Below are 15646 nucleotides of genomic sequence, written 5' to 3' on the forward strand. Positions count from 1 at the left end.
TTTATCACTGGAAAGGTTAAAAAAAAAAATCCCAACTGTATAAAGCACTATATTAGCCACTTTAAAAAATTCAAAGAAATATAATAGTCCCTGACTTCAAAAAAGTTAATAATGGGAGAGAAATTTCACCTTTAGCTGCAACTTAGGGAAGGTTTCATAGTTGAGGAAACAGTAAGACAATAACTCTAAGAGTTTGGCCAGAGGTCTCAAATGGGCGTACACTGGAATCATCTGGACAGTACCAAAAAAACACTGAGGCCTGGGCTCCATACACAGAAATCCTGATTAGTCTTGCGGGGAACGGTGAGAACTTTTTAAAGTTTCCCAGGTTATTTTACTATTTAGACTACACTAAAATTGATTTAGACTACACAATTGATTTTCAATTGTGAAAAGAACAATTGAAAATCAATTGAAAAGAACAATCTAGAAAATCACCAGGGGTGATTTTGCTCCCCACCCCCAGGGGTATCTGGCAGTGTCTGAATACATGTTTGGTTAACACAACTGGGGGAGTGCTACTGGCATCCATTGGATAGAGGCCAGAAATGCTGGTGAACATCCTATAATGCACAGGACATCCTCCACAACAAAGAATCATCAGACAGAAAGTGTCAGCAGTGTCAAGGTTGAGACACCCCCATCCATTCATTCAAGAATTTTATGAGGCAGGGAGTCCCATTCTGTGCTAGACACTGTGTTAGGTTCTGGGAACACAGAAATGAAGGATACAACCCCTGTCTTCCAGAATTACCATCCACAAGCAAGGACAATGGAGAATTCCTCAAAGGACAGTACAATGTGATAAGAACAGCGCTAGAGCTGATCACAGGGGACTATGTGAAATGAGAAGCAATGCCTAGGCTTGTACGGAGGGTGAAGGGACGCCTCTAAAAGGAGAGCACTCTTCATCAGCATGCTGTTGGCAATGGCTGTTGACAGGGACTGTTGGGCTCCGATTTTCTGGGTTCAAATCCTAATTTTACCACACCCACTAGCTGTGCCTTTGGACAATTACAGAACTTCACTGTGCCTCAGTTTTCTCATCTGTAAAAGCCAGAAAATAATAGTGCTTATCTCAAAATGGGAAGTGAATGACTTACTTTACATAAAGAACTTAAAATGGTGCCTAGCATATACCATGTTTCCCCGAAAATAAGACCTAGCTGGACAATCAGCTCTAATGTGTCTTTTGGAGAAAAAATTAATATAAGACGCAGTCTTATATTAAAATAAGACTGCATATAATATAATATAATATATTATAATATAATATAATAAATATTATATAATACCCGGTTTTATTTTAATACAAAACTGGGTGTAATATAATATAATATAATACTGCGTCTTATGTTAATTTTTGCTCCGAAAGACACATTAGAGCTGATTGTCTGGCTAGGTCTTATTTTCGGGGAAACAGGGTAGTAGGTACTGAATACTTCAGCTATCATTGTTGTGGTTATGACTACATTTTTATTGAAGGAAGTATAGAAGTTATTCAAGTAAAAGGTAATTCCAGGCAAAGGGAAAATTGGGTACAAAAATAATAGGAAACAATGACATGCCGTTTTTTAGAGAACTACACAAAGTTCACTATTTGCTGGGCATAACAAATAAGTGGAGGCTTAGCAAGAATTGAACATGGAGAAGTAGCAAAGTATAGCGACTGGCAGCAAAAACTCCCTAGTTTACACCCCTCCCTGTGTCCACACCCTTTGCTATGTGGATTTATAGTTCCTCCCACCAAAAGTCTATTTCCCTACCCTCTGTATCTCGGTAACTTTATAACTTATACATGTACATTGGTCGATGGAATCCAACAGAAATGGCAGTGTGCCAAAACCAAGCCTAGGCCCCAAAAGGTCTGTGAACTTCCACTGCTTCTCCTGGAATCTTGCTCAAGAGCCAGAAAGCAAGCTTGCCTGCTGGGTAAGGAGACTTGCAGCTTAATGGCTCTATCACACCAGCCAAAAGCCAACCCCAAGACACCTGCCAGCTAACCGCAGATGCATGAGATCTAGGTGAGGTCAGCTAAGCCTGAGCAAGATCAGCAACACTCCCCAGCTGACCTGTAGACTCATAAAGAATAAATGCTTGTTATTTTAAGCCACTGAGTTTGGGGGGGTGTTTGTTATGTAGCATTCTTATAGCAGTAGATAACTGAGACAGAAACACCTAAATCCCTAGAATATTATACACCGTGCCAAGGAGTTTGAAGTTTCATCTTGAAGCTAATGAGATTTTATAATATGGCACTCATTAAATGACACTTAGCAGGAGATATTTCAGAATAGTTTTAAGAAAAATTATTCTGGCAGCAATGTGACAGAGGGATCACAGTGGGGCAAGCCTAGAGTTACAATTCAAGAGATGAAAAGAATTTTATGTCAGAGTTGCCATTGGCTATCATTGCTAAACCACAGAGAATTAAGAGTTATGAAAAGATCCCACATTTTTTAAAATGAATTTTATTGGGAAATATTGGGAAACAGTGTGTTTCTCCAGGGCCCATCAGCTCCAAGTCGTTGTCCTTCTATCTAGTTGTGGAGGGCACAGCTCAGCTCCAAGTCCAGTTGCCGTTTTCAATCTTTAGTTGCAGAGGGCACCGCCCACCATCCCATGCAGGAATTGAACCGGCAGCCTTGTTTTTTTTTTATTTTTATTTTTATAATTTATTAGTTAAAGGTGTACAAGACAAGGTAATACTTAGACGTTCATCATTTATATCCCTCACACTGTGAACTTCCCTCCCGCCATCCACTATCCCTCCGACCTCACACTGAGCCATCACATTATATATATAAAATTATAGTTGGCATTCATTATTGTTTAGTGTATATGCGGAATCTAAAGAAAAGAATAAGTGAATGAACCAATCAGAAACAGTTTTGGGGACAAAAAGGAAAAAACTGAGAGTTGTTAGATGGGCGGGGCGGGGCGGGGGGATAAGGGGAAAGGTGAAGGGATTAGGAAACAGTCGGTAACCGGCAGCCTTGTTGTTGAGAGATCGTGCTCTAATCACCTAAGCCATCCTGCTGCCCCTCCAGAAGCTCAGTGGCAGCTCGCTGTCTTCAATCTAGTTGTGGAGGGTGCAGCTCACTGGCCCATGTGGGAATCGAACCAGCAACCCTGTTGTTCAGAGCTCACACTCTAACCAACTGAGCCACCCAGCCACCCCAAGACCCCCAATTTTTAATGGGAAAGTAGATTTTACAAATTATTATCTATAAGCGTAATATTGATATTGCCCCCCAAAAAATTCTAAAAAATGATTAAATTCTCTAAGACCATTTTGTGCCCAATACACTTTTCATTCTTTTTTGATAGAATGACTAAAATGGTAAAATCGGGGTTGAAAACAGATACAGTATATCTTAACTGAAGCAGAGGTTGGGTGGCTATCTTTTGGAGATGGTAGGGGGAAACTTCTGTGAATGGGAAGATAACTAAGTTCCATTTCAACTTCTTTCCTGGGGTTCTGTTGGGAAGGGGAGGTATTATAGAATATTTCGAACTGTAGACATTCATTTCTTTATAATAGTTGCCATAAAATTTAGAAGCTACCTTTATTCTCTAAAACATGCAAGACATGAATTATGGAAACCCAGCTACAAACCTTACATACTCCCCTACAGAACAACACTGTAAGATTTACAGATAAAGTACCATTGATCACGTTTTACAGAAAAATCTGAGAATATGTGACTCCCAAAGTTCTTAGTGAACAAATCAGAATAGAAAATAGAATTAAAGTCCCAGTACGATTTTTTTCTCCATTAAATATCTACACATATGCTTGCCTCTTGCTTCAATACTCTACACTTAGCCACAACATTCTTTTAGTTTTAGGAAACAAGCACTTAGCTTTTACCTAAATTTACCTAAAACGAATGTTTCTGAGCCCTTTCTGTTCTCAGATCTTTTGTCACTCCATCTCTACCCTAATGTTCAACCTAGGCCAATTCTCACTTTAATTTCCTTAGGCTTTGCCCTTCTCCTTAAGTCTCACCTGCCTTTCTGCCTGTGCAGCTTGCTCAGAATGTGAATCTGCTCCTCTTCCTATCCAGTTCCTAAACCTGGACTTCAACGTGAGTTTCTACATGGAACACAAACCTCAGCCATCTGAGTGCCTTTAAAATTTCCATACACAATCAGAAATAATCTCTCCACACATTTGGTCTGTTTCAGTGCTTCCGAAATGACTATAATAAATCTGTGAATCATGCCTAGCACTTTTTTTTTTCAGGCCATGGTTTCTTTTATTACTTTCAAAGCCTTGGATAATTTACTGCCCGTCCCCTTCAAACTACCTGCATCTCTCCTGGTAGAAAGTGTTACAAACCATACAAGCAACACAGCACATCTTTCTCCCATGGGAAACGGCCTTCCTTTGTGTCAAGTTTCTCAATGAATTAACCTTTTTTCTTAAGGATGGAGGTTTTTAATTCATTTTCAAAAGGAATAAAAATACAATTTATAAAGAATTCATAGAATTCATTGTCTTCAAAACGTTCCCTACTATGAATTCTTGCTCTCATTTTACAGTCTATAGAGTAGTTAAAAATAAAATATTCAGTAAGTTTGCAAGACCCAGAAATATTCTTTGCCAGTTAGTAATATAGTAATCAACCTGATTCACAGTTACGTCAGATCATAACAATAATACACAGAGAAGCAGGAATCTATAATATAAAGAATATGGAGTAGTTATTACCTGCTTTCCTTTAAGTTTATTATTTTATTTTGAAAGTAACTTATGTTCTTATATATTCAGAATACAGAGAAAGAGTGGAGAAAAAGATCAAAAAGGCTAATGACGACTACTAACACGTTACTATTTTTCTAGTACTTTTTCAATGCGTTTACATAATTGATTTGCTGTCTATTCAGGTCTATAAGCCTTTTTATTTAAAAATATAGCATAAGTATTTTTACGCTGTATAGTCATTTTGATTATAATGTAATTAAAATAACATATTGAGTATTTAAAATGTTCCAGGTTCTGTGCTAAGAGATTTACATAAGTAGTTTCATTTAACCATCATAACCACATTTTAAAATAATTAACACCCTAATTTTTTTAAATTTAAGAAAATTATTATTCTAATTTTACAAGTAGATAAACTATGGCATTGAGGTATTACCATTCTGCTAGTGTTTTCTTTTCTTTAATTCTGTGGAAGAATTAACTGAAGTACTTATTTAAAAATGCAAATTCATGTATCTCTAAGCCTTCTGAATCAATCTGAGGAAATATATAAATTCAGCTAGTATCCCAAATGATTTTTCTGCCCTACTGAAATGTGAGAACTATTGCAGCTTTGTAACATCTGAGATTTGTCTCATCTAGCTATAACTAACAGCATATTTACATCATTCTTTACATCATTCTTTTTTTTTTCCAGGCACTTTACTTTGAACCATGCGTAGGGGCATTAGAGTAAGTTTTACGTATGAGTAGGTTAGGGAGATCTAAAGAAAATCATCCCAGGGGGAGAAAATTAATTAGTTTATTGCTTACAAGGTGATCAAATTATACTGCATCCTTCCACTATGGTCTCTATTATAATGTCTTTTATCTCAACTTCCAAAACAATTTCAAGTTCAGTTGGCTTCTACCTCAGTTCTTGATCTACCTGATAGACAGTGCCATGTGAGCTGGTGCATTGTCGTGATGCAAGAGTCATGAATTGTTGGTGAAAAATTCAGGTCGTCTAACTTTTCCATGCAGCCTTTTCAGCACTTCCAAATAGTAAACTTGGTTAACTGTTTGTCCAATTGGTACAAATTCATAATGAATAATTCCTTTGATATCAAAGAAGGTTGGCAACACCCTTGCAACAAGTTCACGAACTTCATTGTCAGACCGTGTATGGCTTCTGATACACCATATCAATATTAACAGTCAATCAAAAAGTAATGGGGTCACTCAGTAAATTCTGTGGTAACTTTCTCCTCCTAAATGTTCATAATCAACCTGCTGGGTCACATGGCTATTACTAAATATGTGCAGAAGAACACAACACTTTTAGCCACAAATTATTTTAGAGCCTATCTCTCATTTTGTGTCTTAATTATGAGTCATTTCTCACTGACTGAAAACTTATTCAAGAAACATTTCTAAGAAAACTACTCAGGAAATTTCTTTTCTGTGCCCTTAACTGGCTGGGTATAAAATCCATCTTTACGGTTACAGAGAAGTCTGAGGCCAACCCAATCCTTGTTTCTTGCTACATATTTCTTTTTTTATTTTTAATTTATTAGTTTCAGGTGTACAAGACAAGGTAACACTTAGACGTTCATCATTCATATCCCTCACACCGTGAACCCCTCCTCCCCCATCCACTATCCCTCCGACCTTACACCGAGCCATCACATTATATATATAAAATTATAGTTGGCATTCATTAATGTTTAGCTTCTGGTGTACAATGCCATGATCAGGCATCCACAGTATCCCTGAGGTGGTCTCCCAAATTTCTTAATGGTTGTAGAATTGTCTCTAGAGAATTGTAACGCAAATATTTTGCTATTATATTACTAGGTATGAATTACTTAGGTTTTGCCTAAAAGGTGATGATGAGCACTTCCAATCTGCAAATAAAATCCATTTTCTTCAATTATTTTTTTGACTAAGGAAAGTTTTCTTCCATTATGCTTTAACGATTGTTTCTATCATATTATTATTATTCCTACATCAGGAACACCATATAATTCTAGAAAATATTTTGTGTTCTTTGCCCTATATATCTGTCACCTTTTAGTTCTGCACTATAGCTGACAAATATAAAAGGACATTAGTTTCGAAAATATAACTCCAGTGTTAAAAATTTAGAAATGTAGTAATATCAGCCTTACAATTTCAAAAGACTTACCAAAGTAATTGAAAATCTTGGACTTGAAATTTTTGAGCACACAAGCAAGTTTATTAGGAGTTTATTTAAGTAATGTTGATATATATGAGATTTACTCTTCTCAATATGTTAAAGTTTCTATATTAAATGGTTTCATATCACTGTCACTATTAACGGCCACTTAGGTGATCAAATAGAGAACAATGTGACACTTTGATCAAAATATGTAATTGATGATCTATCTAGGTTTAGATCTATAATAAGATCTATATCTTATTGTGTAATAAATTTTTTTATCAGCCCAAAAGAAGGCAATTTATTATATAGGTAAATTTTTAATTCCTGCAGAAAAAAAAAATCTAAGTAATAAATGTCCTTGCAAATATTGTCAGTCTCAATATATATAGTAGTTACGAGTTCAGCAGTAAAACAAACGAGCAGTCTCTCAATTCACATCTGCTAACAAGAGGTTTATAGTTCTCAATATATTTTGCTTTCAAAAAGGAATAACTTATTAGAGACCATATTTACATCCCCATAATTCTTAGTTGTGATCATTTTCTCTGGCTCTTAGAGTTATGTAATAGAAAAGAGTTCAAGACATTCTTTATGGCTAAAGACAAAAGCAGATAATCAATTGAGTATCCAAATGGTAATTTAAGGTCCCAGATTTTTACTAGAATAAAATAAATGTTCTTCACAACAAACAGGAAAACTGATGCTAACAGAATAAGGAGTTTAAGCTGACATTTTACAATGCTCTGTTCTGGGTGAGCCAAGGCAGCATTTTTGGAAATTCACTTTGCAAAAAATTCAAAATACCTAGTTTTGAGGGACATTAATGAATATACTACAAAACAAGACAACCAAAGAAAACTTTAGGGTGGTAAAAATATTTAGGGAACACTACATGGTATATCTCACATTCACAATATTAGATTATTCAGGCTCTGAAAAGTACTGTAATACCAAACAAAAAAACTTACTGAACTCTATATTTCCTAAACATATAAGTCTGGACACTTTTTGTTTTGTCACATACTCAGTAATAACTTGCAGAAAATTGTTCCACGAAACATTTGTTTTAAAAAATCTGACCTAAAGGTTACACAATTGGCACACTCAAACTGGATTACTGGGGAGAGTTTAAGGAACTATTTACAAAGGTGTGGATAAAATTAAAGAAATAGGAGACGGTGCAGTTTCCAGGGTCTAGCAACATCAGAGCACCATTACCTAGGCCAGAAGGGACAAAGGGGAGGAGTAGAGACAAGAACCCAGAGCAGGTGGCTATTATATGGAGCTGTGGCCTGTGGCAGAAGAGCTGGGGCAACCCAATGAGGCTTAGCAAAGAGGAAGCTGGGGTAAAATACCCAGGCCCACTCTTGTCTCACCTTCTGATCACCTACCATTAGCCCCCATTGACCAAACTCAACAGGAAACTGAGAGCAAGGGTCCATATTAATTGTCTATAAGGTTTAGCCTTCTTGGGCACAGATTAGGATATAAATGGGTAAATAGTGAACATGGATAGGCTAATACCCAGCACACTAATAAGACATCTGATGTGTATTCAGTAGGAATTTTTGTTTTTATCCTAGGTGTAGTATATGTTAATTTACTCATTTACTTTTTCAACAAAGATAATTTTGTTTAAATATTTGTTGGTCTACATTTACTAGGTCTCTTCTATATTCGGAAAACAGAGACACAAGATCCTGAAGGAGCTGACAGCCAAGAAGTCATGACAGAAAGGTAAATATGTAAAGGGAAATACAATTTCATTAGGACTATGTATGGTAGAAGTGTGAGTAAATTGTCGCAAGTTTACAGGGGGGAAAGCAACTGCCTGGGAAAGTCAAAAAGGCACCAGAAAGGCAGTGATGCTTGAACTGAGACATGAAGAACAGACAGACTATTTTCCACACAGGGTGGCTGACAAAGTCAGGGAGTACATTTCTAGCAGAGGGAACAATATGTGCACAGCTAGGAATGTGTGAAGAGGAAGGCATATTTTGTGCAGGGATTAGTAAGGGGTTTTGAATTGTTGATTATGTGGGGCAGGTTGTGGAGCTGTGCTAGGTAAAAATGGAAAGACTGGTTAGGGACTTGCCATAATTCTAGGACTCCAGAATTTGTTCTATTTCTGGAAAATTTTTAAATAATTTTATTTTAAATAAGAAATTAGAGATTAGTAGCTATGTGGACTACATAGATTAGTAGCTCTGTGGTCATAATTGCTCTGCACCCCAACCCCAAATCGATTTTCCTTATTCCATCCTAACCTTCTAAGGCTACGGGTTGCTCTGATGCTGCAGAGAACAACTTTTGTTTTCCTCTAAGATGACTGCAACATTATCAGTTCAATATAATTTTAGAATATGCTACCTGCAATTGTGGTTATTCAAACAATAAAAGAGAGCCTGCTAAAAAAGAACAGCCTAAATATTTCTGTTAGACAGGCTTAATTTATGATAAATAAATATCTCTGCTGTTGTATTAGATAGTAACTGGCAAGAGCAAACTATACAAATTTTGTTCTATATGGTTCACATTAAGTCCTGAGTGCCAATTTTCATAGAAACTTAAATTAATTCTTTCTCCACTTCCTTGTCCAATACTGTTCTCCAATTAACTTCAAAACAAAGTAAGATTTCCAATTTAAGACTTCAGGGCACAACCTAAGTTTGGGTGGCGTTTATAAATTACTTCCCCTTTTCTGTCTGATTATAATCAGATCAAACTGTGAATGAACCTTTCTGTTGTATTGAATGTAATGAAGCAAAGGAATAGAAATGTGCCTTTGGGGATAAAAGTTCATTCTCCTGAGGTCTTTCTATAGTTCTAATCTGTCTGACCATTCTCAGATCAATCCTTAAAAGATTTCAAAAAGAATAGCACATCCTCCAGTCCTTTGCCTAAAATATATTTCCTCCAACTAAGGGTGTTTTCTTTAGGCTCACGTTTATCTCTGTCTTGGCCACCAAATTGCTAAAGCCTTAGGACACCAATACGTAATGCTTTTTGATAAATAATATTCTCAAGAAATGAGCACAGAGCCCCCTTCATACGCATAAAACCTGTTTGCGTTGTAGCTTTGTGTGCTTAGGAGAGATCTCTTTTGCCTAAAACAGCCCTTCTTCACTACCCAATCATTCCACATAGTAGGTTTTTCTCCTTCTTCAATTCTTGGGTTAGATGTTACCTATTCCCCTACTCCTCCCACCTGCACCCCCATCCTCTGTTGCTTTTGTACTTAGCTCAGTTAGAGCACTTATCAATACTACAATTATTTATCTATACTTCTGACTCCATTCCTAAACTGTTAATCTCAGGAACTATTTCTAATATATCTTTATAATCCCACAAAGCAGTAAATGAATATGATAAATTGAAGTGCCATTTATCATAAATAGCAACCATCCAAAGCAATACGCAACTTATTTTTCTAGTCCTAATCCTAGTGCAAAATGCTTATCCCAAGAAATCAATCAAGTGTAGTACCACTGAAAGAGAATTGGAGTATAAAGCTAAGTTGCTTTAAATCATTTTTCAGAGATTTGAATACACGTCACCCCAACCCCAAGCTAGTTTTTTGCATGTTGGACTCAAAATTCTTCTCCAAATAGACTTTCAGCCTGACACCCATTTCAACTCTGGTTCTTATTTCGGCTGCCACACCTCCTTTTACAAGTACAATCCCAAAACTAAAGGATCTTATTTTTAAAAGCTACAACTTCCGGTTGGAAGTAGGCCAAATACAGGCTATCTCTCCCACTGATTACAAATCAAATCTCTGGACAAAATACAAAAGACAACTACATGAAAACTGAAAATTAGTAAGTAGATTGGAAATGGCAATCAAAATTTGAAGAAGTGACCAGTACAGTGGTTAGTTTCCTAGAGTTGTTGTTTTTTTTTTTTCCCTTATCTGTTACAGGTTGAATTGTGTCTCCTTCCGAAAAAAGATATGTTGTGTTCCTAACCCCCAGTACCTCAGAATGTGACCTTATTGGTATACAGGGTCTTTTCAGAAGTAATCAAGTGAAAATGAAGTCATTAGAGTAGAGCCTAATCCAAAAGGACTGGTGTCCTTATGAAAAGGACAAGATTGGGTCACAGAGAGACATGCACACAGGAAGAATGCATGTGAAGACTGGAATTACTGCAACCAAGGAGCTACCAGAAAAGTTAGAAGAGAGGCCTGGAACAAATCCTACCCTAGCACCAGAGAGACCACGGCCCTGTCAACACCTTGATCTCAGAGTTCTAGACTCCAGAACTGTGAGACAATGGATTTTTGTTGTTTAAGCTACTCACTTTGTGGTAATTTGTTATGGCAGCCCTATAAACTGTATCCGAGATCTGACAATTAAGTTGGTGAACTTGTTGCAACAATGTTGCTAACCTTTTTTTGATATAAGAGGGATTATTCATTATGAATTTGTACCAACTGGACAAACAGTTAACCAAGTTTACTATTTGGAAGTGCTGAAAAGGCTGCATGGAAAAGTTAGACGACCTGAATTTTTAACAAACAATTCATGGCTCTTGCATTACGACAATGCAACAGCTCACTCGGCACTATCTGTGAGGGAGTTTTTAGCCAGTAAACAAATCACTGTATTGGAACACCCTCCCTACTCACCTGATCTGGCCCCCAGTGGTTTCTTTCTTTACATGAAGATAAAGGAAATACGTATTGAAAGGAAGACATTTTGATGATATTCAGGACATCAAGGGTAATACGACAACAGCTCTGATGGCCATTCCAGAAATGGTTCCAAAATTGCTTTGAAGGGTGGACTATGCGCTGGTGTTGGTGCATAGCTTCCCAAGGGGAGTACTTCAAAGGTGACCATACTGATATTCAGCAATGAGGTAAGTAGCACTTTTCCTAGGATGAGTTCGTACACTTAATTGTCTAACCTCATATCATGTATTGTCTCCTGGCTTTGACCTGAGGATAGTTCCAGTTATGGAAATGTGCAGTGGGCATGGATATCAAAAACTCTCAAAGAGGATTCCTGTCTTTAGGGAAAAGGGACAAGAAAAGGGGGCTCTAAAAGCCAAATGTATGGGAGGATTCCTGCAAAGTAGAGAGATGGGGATGGTAAGTTCCCAATTCCATCTATGACCCAGCACAAGTTCCTGGCTCACCCTTGCATGCATGTGTTACATGCACAACACATACAACCTTAGCATAGCAAAGGTTATAAGAACTCAACAATAGTACAAAACATGAGCTATTTGCCAAAATAAGCCCGCAGTGGCACATGTCCAGAATTTAGTCAAAGAACCATAGCAAAGGCTTTAAAAATTAAATGGACATTGGAAATGCCACCCACAGAAAGTAATATCAAATTGATGGTTAACCTAACTGCCTGGTTGCAGATTGGTTGCCTATAAAGTTAAGGGGTGGGGAGGGGGTCCATTTGTCTAGAAGACTAAGGAACATGTGACGTAACATTCAAAATATCATTACAATCAAAAGTTACTCAACACATAAAGAAATACAAAAAGTTGATCAACTCTTCTTAGTGGAAAAGACAATCAACTGATTACAACCCTAAGGTGACCTAGATGCTGTAATCATCAGCCCAAAACTTTAAAGCAGCCATTGTAACTATGATCAAAAAATGCTACCAGAGGGAAACTTACAACTTGAGACATTACTGAAAAGCAATAGATATGGAAATATTTGGACAAAAAAATATTTTTATCCTCCAGTTCATTAAAATATGTGTTTTTAATGAAAACAAAATTACATTTTCTGGTAAAGTTTTCAATGTATGACAACTCTAAGACACAGTGGGAAGGGGGCAAAGGAGCCCATATGATTGCAAGCTTTTTAAATTTCATTTAAATGATAAAAATAGTAACTCTATGCAGACTGTAAAAGATTAGTTGTGCATATTTTATTCCCTGGCACAGCCTATTAAATATACAGAGGGTGTCAAAAATATGTATACACATTTTAAGAAAGAAAAAAACTGTATTAAAATTACTCTGATTATAACCACTTTGAACACCTCTTGTAATTGCAGAAGTCAAACATGACTTGTATTCATCTTTTGTTATTGGTATATATTGACTATTACAATTTTAATACAAGTTTTTCTTTCTTAAATTGTGTATACATTTTTTGGCACTCTCTGTATAAAGCAATATAACCAAACAGCAAGTAGGTAAACTAAAATGGTATACTGAAAATATGAATTAATCCAAAAAGAAGGCAGGAAGGGAAAAAAAAAAAAAATCTGAGGAAAAACACAATAAACAAATATTAAAATGATATGGTTGGATTTAGATGCATCAATAATTACATTTAATGGAAATGGTCTAAACACATCAATTAAAAGAGTGTCAGACTGGATTCTTTTAAAAAGGATCCAATTATATCCACTCTATAAGAGTATGTTGAATATGACATAAATAGATTAAAAGTAAAAGGAGGGGACATGCACACAAAAAAGAAGAAAGTTTGAGTGATTATGTTAATACCAGACAAAGTAGAGTTCAAAAGAAAGTATATTACAAGAAAAAAAGAGGGACTTTTAATGAAAAAATGGGGGGGAAGGGCGTCAAAGAAGATGTAATTAGGTTACATGTATATCATCTAAAAAATGAGCTTCAAAATACATTTTAAAAAATGGATAAAGCTGATAAGAAGTAAACTCACAACTATACCTGGAGCATCCAAAAATCTCTCTCAAAAATGAATAGAACAACAACAGCATAAAGGATATAGAAGACGTTAGCAAGCACAATGATGCAACATGACCTAACTGACATTTTACAAAATGCTTCACCAAATAACTAAATATACATTCTGTTCAAGGGCACATGAAATATTCGCCAAGATACACCATATTCTAGACCATACGCATAAAATACATTTGAAGAATTAAAATTATATAAAGTATGTTGTCTAATAATAATACTAGAATTCAACTGAAGTCAATAACAAATAACTCCCCCAAAACCTGGAAATTAAAAGAAAATCTTCAAAATAACACATGAATCAGAGATAATAAAATTAAACTAGGAGTCAATAACCAATAATTCCCCCAAATACTTGAAAATTAAAAGAAAATCGGTGTTGGGGGAAAAAATGGCGGCGTGAGATGAGCCTCTGTAGCGCTCCCCTGGAATTTACAACGAATCAGACAACAATAACTCCACAGAGGACTCCCTGCACAGCAGACAGGCAAGACGAAGAGGCCGACTACTGAATTCACCTCCAGGTGGGTGAATCACCCGAGCGGGAAAGGAGGGAGAGGAGAAAGGCGGAGACGAGCCACGCAGGCTCAGGACGCAGACCTAGCTCAGTGCTCGGAGCCCGCTGCTCCCGGATCTTCCGCAGCTGCGGGAGAGGGAAGGACTCGGAAAGCTAGGGCTCCGCTTACGGCCCGCAGGGCTGAGGGGGCAGCATATAACATGGCTGAACCCAACGCTCATGGCAGACACCTTGGAGAAAAGACTGAGGGAAGAAGGCTGAAAACGGTGGTTTAAGCCCTCACTGCCGAGCAGAGAATGGAAGCCTTAGGCACGGAGACAAGCCGCCCCCTCCCTACCATCCCAGAGCTCGCCCCGCCCCCACCTGCCCGATGCTAGAAGCGATAAAGTAGCAGTGTCAGATCAAAGGACACAATATTTGCTGCTCTGAGAACTGTGGACCGCAGACACAGATTCGCAGCTCAACTAGTTCGGGCAAAGGGAAGGGAGCTGTGGAAGCAGGACTCGCTATGGTGGTGGTCACTGCCATTGCTCTGAGCCACATCTCACAACTCACCCCGCTCCTGGCCCAACCTATCTGGGCAAATCCCTGAAGAAGTAAACAGAACTGCTGAAAAATACGGGCTCTGAATCTGGTGCAGAAAGAGCTTTGGAACTCCAAAAGCTCTTTGCATACCTATCAACCTGTTGCAGAAGCCACTCCTGTAGATGTCTAGGAAGAGAAATAGTAAATCAATGATTTCTGTGAATAACCAAGGCAACAAGATAGCTCAGAAACAAAGTGAAAAGTCTCCAGAAAAGGAACTTAAAGATATGGAAATATGTGATTTAAATGACAGAGAATTCAAGATTGCAATTCTGAAAAAACTGAACGAGATGCAAAAAACACAGAAACGCAGTTTAATGAACTCAGAAACACAATCAAAGAACACCATGAGCATTTTACAAAAGAGATTAAAATTTTGAAAAAGAACCAAATAGAATTTCTGGAGATTAAGAACTCAATAGAAGAAATTAACAATAAAATATCCAGCTTAGGTAGTAGAGTTGACCAGATTGAGGAAAGAATCAGTGACATCGAAGATAGGAACCTGGTATTTACACAGATGGAAGAAGAAAGAGACTTGAGACTTAAAAGAAATGAAAGAACTATACAAGAACTTTCTGACTCCATCAGAAAGAGCAATATAAGAATAATGGGCATACCAGAAGGAAAAGAAACAGAGAAGGGAACAGAGAATATTTTCAAACAAATCGTCGATGAGAACTTCCCAAACTTGTGGAAAGAACGGGATCCTCGAATCCAAGAAGCAAATAGAACACCTAATTACCTCAATCCCAACAGGCCTTCACCAAGGCACATTGTATTGAAGCTGTCTAAAATCAATGACAAAGAAAGAATCCTCAAGGCAGCCAGGGAAAAGAAGACGGTAACTTACAAAGGAAAGCCCATTAGATTATCATCAGATTTTTCAGCAGAAACTCTAAAAGTCAGGAGGGAGTGGAACCAAATATTCAAACTATTGAAAGAGAGAAATTATGAGCCAAGA

Source organism: Rhinolophus hipposideros (assembly GCF_964194185.1).
Source record: "Rhinolophus hipposideros genome assembly, chromosome: 5".
Taxonomy (NCBI): Eukaryota; Metazoa; Chordata; class Mammalia; order Chiroptera; family Rhinolophidae; genus Rhinolophus; species Rhinolophus hipposideros.